This window comes from Propithecus coquereli, unplaced genomic scaffold (genome assembly GCF_000956105.1).
Source record: "Propithecus coquereli isolate 6110/MARCELLA unplaced genomic scaffold, Pcoq_1.0 Scaffold212, whole genome shotgun sequence".
NCBI lineage: Eukaryota > Metazoa > Chordata > Mammalia > Primates > Indriidae > Propithecus > Propithecus coquereli.
The window spans coordinates 105466-117486 of NW_012146301.1; positions in this window are offsets into that span (position 1 = coordinate 105466).

Here is a 12021-nt window from a genome sequence, read left to right on the forward strand (position 1 = left end):
TTTATTTAATATTATTATACAAATGTATTTGATATTGGAACTGAATCATTAAGTCTACCCATATATAGAAGATTCCTTTACAACTATCTGACTCTATTTACATTATTTCTGAAAGTTTTACTCCATCTTCAGAACAAAAGGTCCTAAAACTTGCTTTAGTATCCAAATGATTTCTCCAACACAAGGACTGCCCACCTGGAGATTGGTTAGAGGTGGGAGGATGCTCTGGACAAAATTTGGCACTAAAACTAAAGGCCAGAGATGCCAATCCACAACACCTCTCCCCCCACCCAACTTTATATTATTAAATGTTCAAACATATATAAAAGTGAAAGAATAATGCAGTAACCCTCTTTATATATCTGCCACCCAGATTTAATTGAGTGGTTAGCATTTTTCTATATACCATATGTGTGTTTCACCCCTTAAGACGTCAACATGTACCTCCTAAAAATACTATCCTTCATAATCCCAATGTCATAAAAAATCGATAACAATTCTCTCATAGCCTCTAATATCCAGTCCATGCTCACACTTGCGCCGTTGTCTCAAAGATAACATTTATAGCCAATCTTCTGAACCAGTTTCCAATCAAGTTTCACACGTTGCCTTTTGTTGCTGTGTCTTTTTACTCTCTTTTAATCTCGGGTAATCTTCCACTTTCTTTATGACACTGAACTTTTGAGAGACCAGGTTCTATGGGTTGAATTGTGTCTCCCTCAAAAAAAAAAAAATTCATATGTTGAATTCCTAACCCCACAGTATCTCAGAATGTGACCTTATTGGGAAATAGAATTGTCGCAGATAAAATGAGTTAAGTTAAAATAAGGCCATTCGGGAGTAGGTGGGTTTCTAATCCAACTGTCCTTACAAAAAAAAAGGGAACGGACACAGGGAGACACCAATGTGAAGATAAAGGCAGAGATCCAGGTGATGCTTCTACATGCCGAGGAACACCCAGGATGGCCAGCAAACCAGCAGAAGCTGGGGGAGCGGCCTGGGACAGACTCTTCCTAACAGCCCTGAGAAGGAACCAACCGGACAACACCTTGACCTCAGACTTCCAGCCTCCAGAACTGTGAGACAGTATATCTCTGTCATTTAGGCCACCCAGCTAGTGGTATTTATGGCACCCTCAGTTATGGCAACCCCAGGAAACAAACACATCAGGCCAATTGTCTTCTAGAATATTCTACAGTCTGGACTTGACAGTTTTTTCCTTCTGACATTGTTTAATTAGTTGCTCTATCCCCTGTAGTTCCTATAACCTGAAAGTTACACCTAAAAGCTCGACTGGATTTTCATCAAAGATTTTTGCTGAGACTATTTCATGTATGAGTCTATATACCTTATACTGTGTCACATCAAAGGGCCTCAATGTCACGTGGTCCCTCTATGGTGACGTTTAGTTGGATCACACAGTTGAGGTAGGACGGTATGTCTCTGATGACTCGTAAATTGCCCGGCCACCTAATAAACCGCTGGAGGGAGGGAGAGGAATGTTGACATGGACTGCAGTGGTTGTGTTCTTATCAGCTCAACACCCCTTCCTCTCCTCCTTCCTCTGGGGAGCTCCTCCCCCTGCCAGCCCTGACCCAGTGGGATTTTCAGTCCCAGCACCTCACTGCCCACTGTCACAGCAATGGGTGTATGTCTACCCTAGACCTGGTCATTGGTTTAGAGATAGACATGTGAACTGTCTTAGCTCAAGTTCCCTGGAAAAAGGAGCTTGAGACAAAACTTACATGTTCACATTGTTGAGGAGTGCCATCCCCAAAGTCAAGGGGAGGGGAAAAGGAAAATAAGCCTGGAAGGGAGGGGACAAAGAATGGCCTCAGTGCCACCAAGGACCTGGATCCTGACTCACAGAGGACACCTCCAGAGAAACACCATGGACACGTTGTTTCTCGACAGCTGGACAGTCCATCAGTAAGGAGGAAGGGGACTTATCCTCTAGCTTCTTCCAATTTCTTAGTTTTCACTGATCAAGTTTATTCCCATGAGACATTGAACCTCCACCCCTTGGGCTGTGTTGGGAGCCACTGGGAAGCCAGCCCAGCCCCACAACAGCAGCAGCAACGCGAGCCAGTGGCACTTCCTGGCAGCCGCCTGCTGTCTGTGATATCTCAGGCCAGGCCAGACATGCCAACACTCATGCAAGGGTGCCAAGAAAGTCCTGAAGCTTTTTGTGCCTTGGTTATGGCAGGGAAATCCCAGACATAATTGGTAAAAGTCATCAGTGTGCAAAATAATGAGAGGTGCTCTTTCCATGAGTCACATGGGCCACCAGCAGCAGCCCAACTGGCTGAGCAGTCAGTGCTCTACAGGAATGTGACCTCTCCCCAGCGAAGATGGAAACAACTTCTTTGGAGCCTCAAGTAATGTGGTTGGTACAGAATAAACCTCCTAAAGCACTGAACACCAATAAATATTTAATGCTTAACAGACTGCCTGATTCATCCTTGAATACTTGAAGAATAAAGGATTATGGATGGATGGATGGATGGATGGATGGAGAGATGATAGGAAAACGGATGGGCAGGATAGTGTGCATTTAGAGGTTGCTAAAGTGCTAGAAATTTGTCATGGAGCTACACAATAGTCATATTTGATGTTTATTAATAATATAGTTCTATAGAGAAAAACATCAGCTCATTTGACTTAGATATCACACATATTTGCAAATCTCATGAAGAGAAGCTCACACTGCTTTTCAAACAGTGGTCCTGCCCTTCGGTGCTGCTGCCATCAAGCGGTGCCCCAGAGAAGGGATGAAGCAGACACCTGCCAGTGATCCATGACTGGGGCTCTTGGCTCATTAACTTTCTGCTTCCTTCAGTGGCCTGGTCACCTCAGTTAACCTTCTTTCCATTTCATTTCACTCCCCCCTCTCCCAGATGTTCACGATGTTTCCATTTTCTCTTCCATTAGGGCACAGCTGGGAAGGCACTTGACATGTAGGGAAGGCCCAGTGGCCATTCGTCCTGTTTAAGAATGAATTTCTTCGTTCTTAGAAGACATTTATCCCCTCTAGTCCTTCACTCATGCAGCTACCCAAAATATCAGAACAATAGTACGAGAGGTCATATTTTTATGTGTAACCCACATGAAATGTGGCCTGCTTGCTACTGATTTAAGATCTAGCTTAGGCCGGGCACGGTGGCTCACGCCTGTAATCCTAGCTCTCTGGGAGTCCAAAGCGTGCGGATTGTTTGAGCTCAGGAGTTCAAAACCAGCCTGAGCAAGAGCGAGACCTTGCCTCTACTAAAAATAGAAAGAAATTAATCAGACAACTAAAAATATAGAAAAGATTAGCCAGGCATGGTGGCGCATGCCTGTAGTCCCAGCTACTCAGGAGGCTGAGGCAGGCAGTAGGATTGCTTGAGGCCAGGAGTTTGAGGTTGCTGTGAGCTAGGCTAACCCCACAGCACTCTAGCCTGGGCAACACAGTGAGACTCTGTCTCAAAAAAAAAAGAAAAAAAAAGATCTAGCTTAGTCCCGTGACTCATTGCAAATCAAACAACAAAAAGCCTTAAAGAGTATATAGGAAAATTTCCTAAAAATCCCATTACACTCTCTCTCCCCAAGTCCCCTAGTCATTCTTTCTTTCTGTACAAACCAGACAAGGATAGAGCTTTCTGAGCTGGGTCTTGGGCACTCTCCCTCCTGCTTGCCCAGACTTCTCTCTCCTCTTGCTCACTTCCTGCCATTCACATGCAATCACATTCTAGCTTCCCAAATAAATCGTGGGCTTCCCAGATCTTCTCACCACTTCTTTCCCCTGATCAGCACACTCAAGGCATAGGAATTAGAAGGCAGGTGTATCAACATCACTAATCGTTGGGGAAATGCAAGTTAAAACTACAATGAGATATCACCGCACACCTGTTAACATGGCTGTTATCAAAACGATCAAATGATAACAAGTGCTGGCAAGGATGTGGAGGAAAGGAAACCCTTGCACACTATGGGGACATAAATTGGCACAGCCATTGTGGAAAACAGTATAGAAGTTCCCCAAAAAATTAAAAATAGAACTGTCCTATGATCTAACATTCCCACTACTGGGTATATACCCAAAAGATATGAAACCAGTATGTCAAAGAGATACCTGCACACCCACGTGTACTGCAGCACTATTCACAACAGCCAAGACACGAATCAACCTAAGTGTTCATCAAGCAATGAACGGATAAGGCAAATGCAGTACATACACACAATGGAATGCTATTCAGCCATAAAAAGAAGGAAGTCCTGTGTTTGTGACAACATTGACGAACTTGGAGGACATTTTGTTAACTGAAATTAGCCAGACACAGAAAGACAAATACTGCGTGATCTCACTTACGTATGGAGTGTAAAAATGTCAACCCCATAGAAACAGAGAGTAAAATGGTGATTACCAGGGACAGGCAAGGGGGAGTAGGAATGGGAAGATGTTGGTCAAAGTGTACAAAGTTTCGGTTAGACTAGAGGAATAAGGTCTGGAGAGCAACTGTATAGTGTGTTGACTGTAGTCAATAATAATGTAGTACACACTTGAAAATCGCTAAGAGATCAGACGTTTTTTGAGACAGAGTCTCGCTCTGTCACCCAGGCTAGAGTGCAGTAGATCTTAAATGTTCTTACTGTAAAAAAATAATAAGTATGTGAGGAGACGGATATGTTAATTAGCTTGATTTAATCATTGCAAAATATATACATACGTCAAAAAATCACATTGTGCACCATAAATATATACAATTTTTGTTTGTCAATTATGCTTAACAAAGCTGGGAAAAAATAAAATTTTAAAAAGACTATTTCTCAATAATATCCTTTTAGATATGCTTTTCTGGAATCACATATTTGGCACGCTATAGATTCATGTGTAACATACAAACATTACAGTATAATTCAATTTTTGCCTTCCAATCTTTTGTGCTATTCTTGTCAATAATTTTATTTCCACATATTCATATATCCTATTATACATTGTTACTATTTTTTGTTCAATCGGTTATACATATTTTAATAAAATGTTAAGATGACAAATGAAAAAACTAAAATAAAATAAAACAGAAGGGGAAGTCTTGGAATAACTCTATTTTAGTACCTGTCGCATGTGGTTTGCCGCAGTTAGGTTTCCGCAAAGTGCGTTGACTTGACTTGGAGGCCGTGCTGACAATCTTGGAGCCCACCTGGGCGTCACAGACGATGTGCGCGTGTTTACCACTAGGGGGCGATGTAGCATCGCGTTCAGCCCTTCACTGTCAGCGCACACACAAAATGAAATGAATTCACGCCGGGGGAAATCATTCCGACTTCCCTTCCACATCAGAAGGCATTGACCCTTCTGTCATTTGGCAAGGCAAGCCAGGCAACGGGCCTCTAAGGTCTGTTCTTTGAGTTACTGATTTATTGATTTTGCTTCCTGCTGTTTTCACTTAATCCTTGGTTTGATTTCACTGAACTAAGGTCGTTTTTTAAAAAATTGATCAGTCTCGCTAGAATTCTAAACAAAGGAAAATAAACCATCATTGTTTATAATCATCTACCGTGGATCCTGCGGTTGTGGATTCTAACACGAGGACCGGCCCCCGGGCTGTTTAGTTCCGGTGGGAAGAAAGCACTAATGCCAAAAGGCCTGTGAGGGGGCCGACTGCCAGTCCGTGACCCCAGTGACCCCAGGCTGGGCCCCTCATTCTCAGCATGTGTTTGCACAAGTCCCAGGTCACCAGGGAGGGCAGCAGGGAGTTGCAGCAACCGGTTCCTGCTACCTGCTAACAGGGAGACGGGAGGGTGAGTCACAGCACCTCGATTTCACATGCAAATGACAGCCTGGAGCCAATCTATCCAAAAAAAGCTTGTTGCGTTTCCTAGAAGGTCCGTGGAGCTCCTACTGAAGATTATGAAGGCACCAGCTTATTTCACACTCAATCTGATTTAGAGCACAAGTGCAAATTAAAAATATATATATCATAATACAGTGTTATGGTGACATGTATCAAGATGTCTCTAGAGAAATTTAACTTGCATTGGTTCTTGTTCGTTTGTTTTGCTTAGTCATAGCTTGTTCTACTTCAGGAGGGTAAGTCCCAGCAGGACCCTAAGGGGCGGGGAGTGGGGCCTCCCTGTAGATACGCAGGAGGAGGGCAGTTTGCCCTAGAGCTCACCAAAGGGGCACACTCAGACCTTCCGTGTTCTCCGGATGAAGTGTGTGGTTCTCCAGGGAGGAGGAAGAGAGGATGCAGAGCTCCCAGGTGCCTCTTGTCTCCTGAAATAGGTAAGCGGTAAAAGCTGTGAACCCGAGAGCCCAAGAAAAGGCAGGCATGGTCCTCCCTCAAAGATCCTCAGTTGAAGAGCACGCCTCAGTCAGCCTGGGGCCAGCATCCTCTGCCAGATGCCACGTACTGGACCAGGTGTGTTCCTTGACCAGGGTCACCACAGGTGATGGTGAGGGACACATGGCTCAGAGATGCCAGTGGGGGCTGAAATCTGGCCCAGGTTTCACTTGCCAAGCCAAGAGTCCACAGGGCTGTGTCTGCCCAGAAGGGGCATTCTTCCCCAGATTGTAGACACTCTCTGGGTGGCTTAGAGGTGGCTCTGACAATGCCACAGAAGAGTGTGGCAATGGTGAGCTGATCAAACTTTGGCTTGGCCACCCAACCACCTACTTACCCCCCACCTTAGGACTCTATAACCCTCAGGTTCTTAAACAATTTGGGAATGGGGTATCCCTAAGAAAAAGATACCACCATTTCTTCTAGTCCAGAATGACCTTGGATTAGTTTTAATTTTTTAAAGAGATGAGGCCATGTTTGTACGCCAAGTCTGTGAAATAATTCACATCAATAACACTCAGAATAATACTCAGCTGGCAAAGCAGATATTAGTATCTCTTTTTCCTGTTGTCAAACTGAGGCTTAGAGTTTAAGTGATTGTTGCACAGATAATAAATGAAAGAAATAGGAGTACACAGGTCCTTTCCCCCATACTCTAACCTGACAGATTTTGGAGCAATAGTCCTGCTTTAACAATTAATTCATATTCTGCATGGATGAGCTATAGGATATCACAGCCAATTCTGCCACAAAGTTTATCACTACAAATAAATATTGCAAACTAATTCCCAATTTAGCTAAGATTTCGGACAAATCCCGTGAATCAAAATCTCTCAAAATCTACAAAATCTGCATGGTGAGGGGCTTGACTTAGGTGATTTCCAAGGGCTCTTACGACTTTGGAATGCCCATAATTTGAACAAAAGTAAGCAACGAGTATATGACAGAAATTAAAACAGCCTTACCACAACCCACCAGGTATTATTAACCTAATTGTGCAGATAAGAAGACCAAGGCTTATGGAGATGCAGCCTCTTGGCCAGGATCATGCAGCCAGTGAGTGCAGAGCCAGGATGAAGAGCATCTGGCTGCAGAGCCCACTCTGAGACCCCACACAGCCTGCATCAGCCAAAATACAGTTCCTTGGGTTCCATCACCAGGGCTTCACACTATGATTCAGTCCCGAATACTTGGGGAGATCTATCATTCGCACATTAGTAGGGATTAGTTCAAACATGGCCACTGAAGGAGTGGGGAATATGGGGGAGAACGGAGAATGCAGATAGTTCGGACAGTGAGATGTTATTTGTCAGGTAGGCCTGCTGGGAGAATGGGGGCTGCCTTGGAATGAGAGATTATTCAGGCACCTGGAAGGTTCTGAAAGGCAGCTCAGAATAGAGGCTGCAAACCAGTGGCCTGCAGGCCATATGTGGCCCACAGCTGTGTTTTTGGTGAGCAAAGCACTTTTTTTTTTTGATCGTTGAATGAGTTGCCAACATTTTTAGATGTTTTCTTTTTGAAAATCGAAATTTTTAACCGAGGCTGTGCTGGAACTTAGCAACAATAAGCTGGCACTGAGAAGCCATGTGCCCTCTGGGTCTCTACTTCTCTAAAGTAGCCATCCAGTCTAGTCTTATTAATTTAAGTCAGCTGCCTCGTCACCCCGTAGACATTTGAGGTCAAGACCTTTGTCCTGGAGGCATCGAATTGGGACAGGGAAGAGAACAGCCCTAGCAAGTGGAGCAGGGACTTTGAGAAAGGACAATAGGACAGTGCTAAAGACAACTTCCCCTAATTCAAAATTTTGCAAATGGGACTGCCAGTTCTGTGCCATTAAGAAGCTGACCCAGTCCAGAGAAGGGCTCAAGCTAAGCATAAAGATGATTTAGATGTGACACCGATGCCAGGGCTCAGAGCAATGAGAATTAGCCCCAGAAGCCCTCTCCACTCCACCGGCTCATAGGCTGTTCTGCTCTCCGATATCCCACCCCCAATCCTAATGTCTTGATTCTTTCTCACCCCGTTTCTCCAAGACTCTCCAAAGTCCCAGTCTTGGAGCTCATTGTTGGATTCCAATGTCCACTTCTTTTGCCATGGAGTTGATGCCCCAGTTATGCAAATCACAGTACTGTGTCATTTTTTGAATTTCACTGGATCAAAAATAGTTTATTGGGTACAGGTTGTTGTCTGTCCCATTATTGGACTCTGAGTGGGGGTAAAAAATATCTCCCTGAAGAATTCAGAACTACTGCGCAACATACATACTATAATATATATTACGTATCTAACCCAGAAACTTCCAATCCAAGAAATTAATATAAAAGCTAGCCCCAATCTGATGATACCTCTGAGGCTTCAGGCAGAAACATACACAAAACCTTTCCAAAGAGCAAGTCCTCCAACAAGACTGTACTACAGTCTCAAATGCAAAAACTCACTGAAAAATCAGCTCTCAATTCAAGACTATAACATTCTCAAGAGAAAGGTACACCAACAAAAGTCAGAATATACAACAAATATCAAAATTATATCCCCTGAAGTTTTATTTAAAAGAGACATCTGAGTTTAAATATAAGATTAATTTTTAAAATAGAATAAAAAAATTAAACACATAGCTAAACACTCTGAAAAAAAGAACAAGAATATTTTAAAAGGGGACAAATAGAGCTTTTAAAATTATGAAAAAGATAGTCATTGAAATAAAAATTCAATGGATGGTTTAAATCACAAATTTGGTATAGCTCAGTAGAGAATGAATGAACATGAAGGCAGATGTGAAGAATTTACACAGTATAAACCGCAGAGAATTAAAAAGATGCAAAATATGAGAGAGAACTTAACAGATATGGACAACAGAAGGTCCAACATGCTTCTAATGAAAGTTCTAGGTGGAATTCATGCAATGCAATACCATATCTCAACAAGAATGAATACATTAGAACTATGTACAACATGGGTAAATTTTACTAACGCAATGTTGAGTGAAAGAGAAATGGAAGAGTATATAGTTTCATTGTTGTACAGCTACAAATAGGTAAAACTAATCTATGATGATAAAGTCAAGATAGTGCTTAGCCTCGATGGGAGAGGTAGATATTAATAGTACCCAGAAGGGAGATTGAAGAGGCTTTCGAAGGTCTAGCATTGTCCCGTTTCTGCATCTGGGTGCTGGTTAAATAGGGGTTTCAGTTTGTAAATATTCATCAAACTGCACAACTTTGATTTGTGTATATTTTCTATGTATTTTATGCATCAATAAAATTTACGTTTGTAGCAAAAAAAAGTTTGACACAGAAAGAAAAAAAGAAAATGGAGCAAAAACAACATTCTAGACATAAAGGCTGAGATTTTTCTGGAAATTACAACAGGCATGATTCTACAGACTCAGAATAACAATAAATCCTGAGCAGAATAAATAAAAATAAATCCATGCCTAGACATAGTGTAGTAAAACTGCAGCAAACAACTGAGAGAGCTTTGAAGCCATCAGCAAAAAGGAAAAAAGAAAAAAATTATAAGGAAAGCACAATAAGATTAATTTCAGACTTTACAACAGTCAAAGAAATTATAAGACACTGAAATATTAATTATCTTCAAGGTGCTGAAAGAAAATAATCGTCAACCTGGAATTCTAGACCCAACTACAATGTCATAAAAGAGTGAAGACATAATAAAGACATTTTCAAACAAATCAAGATGAGGCGTACCTGAGGAAGAAGAAAATTAAGCCCAAAAGCAAAGAGTAAGCTACAAGAAGCGATGGTGAGCAAAATATTGAGTGAGCAAATAAGTAAATCTGAACATGATGACTAATTTGAAGTCTTTAAAAACAAAGTAGGGAGCTGTTAGGAGCTGAATTATGTCCCCCAAAATTTCATATGTTGAATTCCTAACCCCCAGTACCTCAGAATGTGACCTTATTTGAAAATAGCATCATTGCAGATGTGATAGTTAAGCTAAAATGAGACCACTAAGGTGGGCTTTAATCCAAAACGACTGTTGTCCTCATAAAAAGGGAAAATGTGGACACAGAGACGTGCACAGGGAGAACAGTATGTGAAAAGGACGGCAGAGATCAGAGCAATGCATCTAAAAGCCAAGATGGCCAGAAAACCACCAAGAGCTTGCGAGAGGCGTGGGACAGATCCTCACAGCCCATAGAAGGAACAATCCTGTCTTAATCTTGGGCTGTTAGCATCCAGAACTGTGAGACAAGAAATTTCTGTGTAAGCCACTAGTTTGTGGTAATCATTGTGGCAACCCTAGCAAACTAACACAGGGATTAAAATTTATGCTGGAGCACAACTTCATTTTAAGTAACAAGGAGAGATCAGAGGGAAAAGGTTCTTGAATGTGTAGGAAGAGGATCAAGACAGTGGTTAGCTTTGGTCTTTTGAATATCAAGAATGTATATTAAATTTTCAGAGTAATCACCAAAAGAATAGAAATAAAATATGTAGCTTCTAAACCAGCAAAGAAAAAGGAGGAAATTAAAAAAAAAAAGTACAAAAAAAGATAGATGGTAGAAATAGCCCTGTAAGAAATCTGTAATTAGAATGCATGCAAACTGACTAAACTCTGCTTTAAAAAGTTTCCCACTGATGGATGGATGGAAGGTAGGTAGGAAAGGAGGAAGGAAGGAGGGAAGGAGGGAGGGAAGAAGGGAGAAGGGGAGAGGAGAGAGGGAATTTAGTTATATGCTGTTTTCAAGAGACACACCCACAACACAGGGACTCACAATGATTAAAAGTAAAGAGATTGCTAATCAAATACTAACAAAAAGAAACTGTTATAACTATGATGGTAGGCAGAATAACACCCTCTACAAAGACATCCATATCCTAGTGTCTGGGACCTGTGGTCATGTTAGCCTACGTGGCAAAGGGGCACAAAGGATGCAAAGAGAATTAAGGCTGCTAATCTCTCAACCCTAAGATGGTGGGGAGGGGATGGTCCTGGGTTATCCAAGTGGGCCAGGGTAATCACAGGGTCCTGGGATGTGGGAAAGGGCAGCTGTGGAAGACTCTGTCAGGAAGGTGTGACTTGGGAAGAAAGGCAGAGAGGGAGGCAATGTGGCCGGTTTTGAAGATGGAGGAAGGGGCTGTGAGCCAAGGAATGTAGGGGGCCTTTAGAAGCCACAAAGGGCAAGGAAATAGATTCATCCCAAGAGTCTCCAAAAAGGAGCACGGCCTGTCAACACCTCAGTTTCAGCCCCATGAGATCCATTGCAGACTTCTAATAACAGAACAATAAGATAATAACTTGTGTTCTTTGAAGCCACTAGATTTGTGGTAATTTGTTGCTATAACAATAGAAAAACCAATACAACTATCTTAATATAAATATAACATGTAATTAATGTATTAATATAAAGTAAAACATACACTTTATAATCAACTGAATGATTAAGGATAAACTATTAATAGTTAATACCTATCGGTAACCCTAAAGTTGTAACAGTTCCAAGCCTGTATGACCTTAGAAGCATTGCCTTAATATATGTAAAGCAAAAAAATAAAATTGTTACTAGGAGGAATTGAAAACTGAACCATCATGGTAGGAAATGGTAACAAACCTTTCAGTAACAAATAGATTAAGCCAACAAAAAATAGGATGTAGAAAATCTAAACACACAATTACAACTTCAGTCAGAACCTACTGAACATTTTTACTCTTGTTTAATCTCAAGAGGAAATGA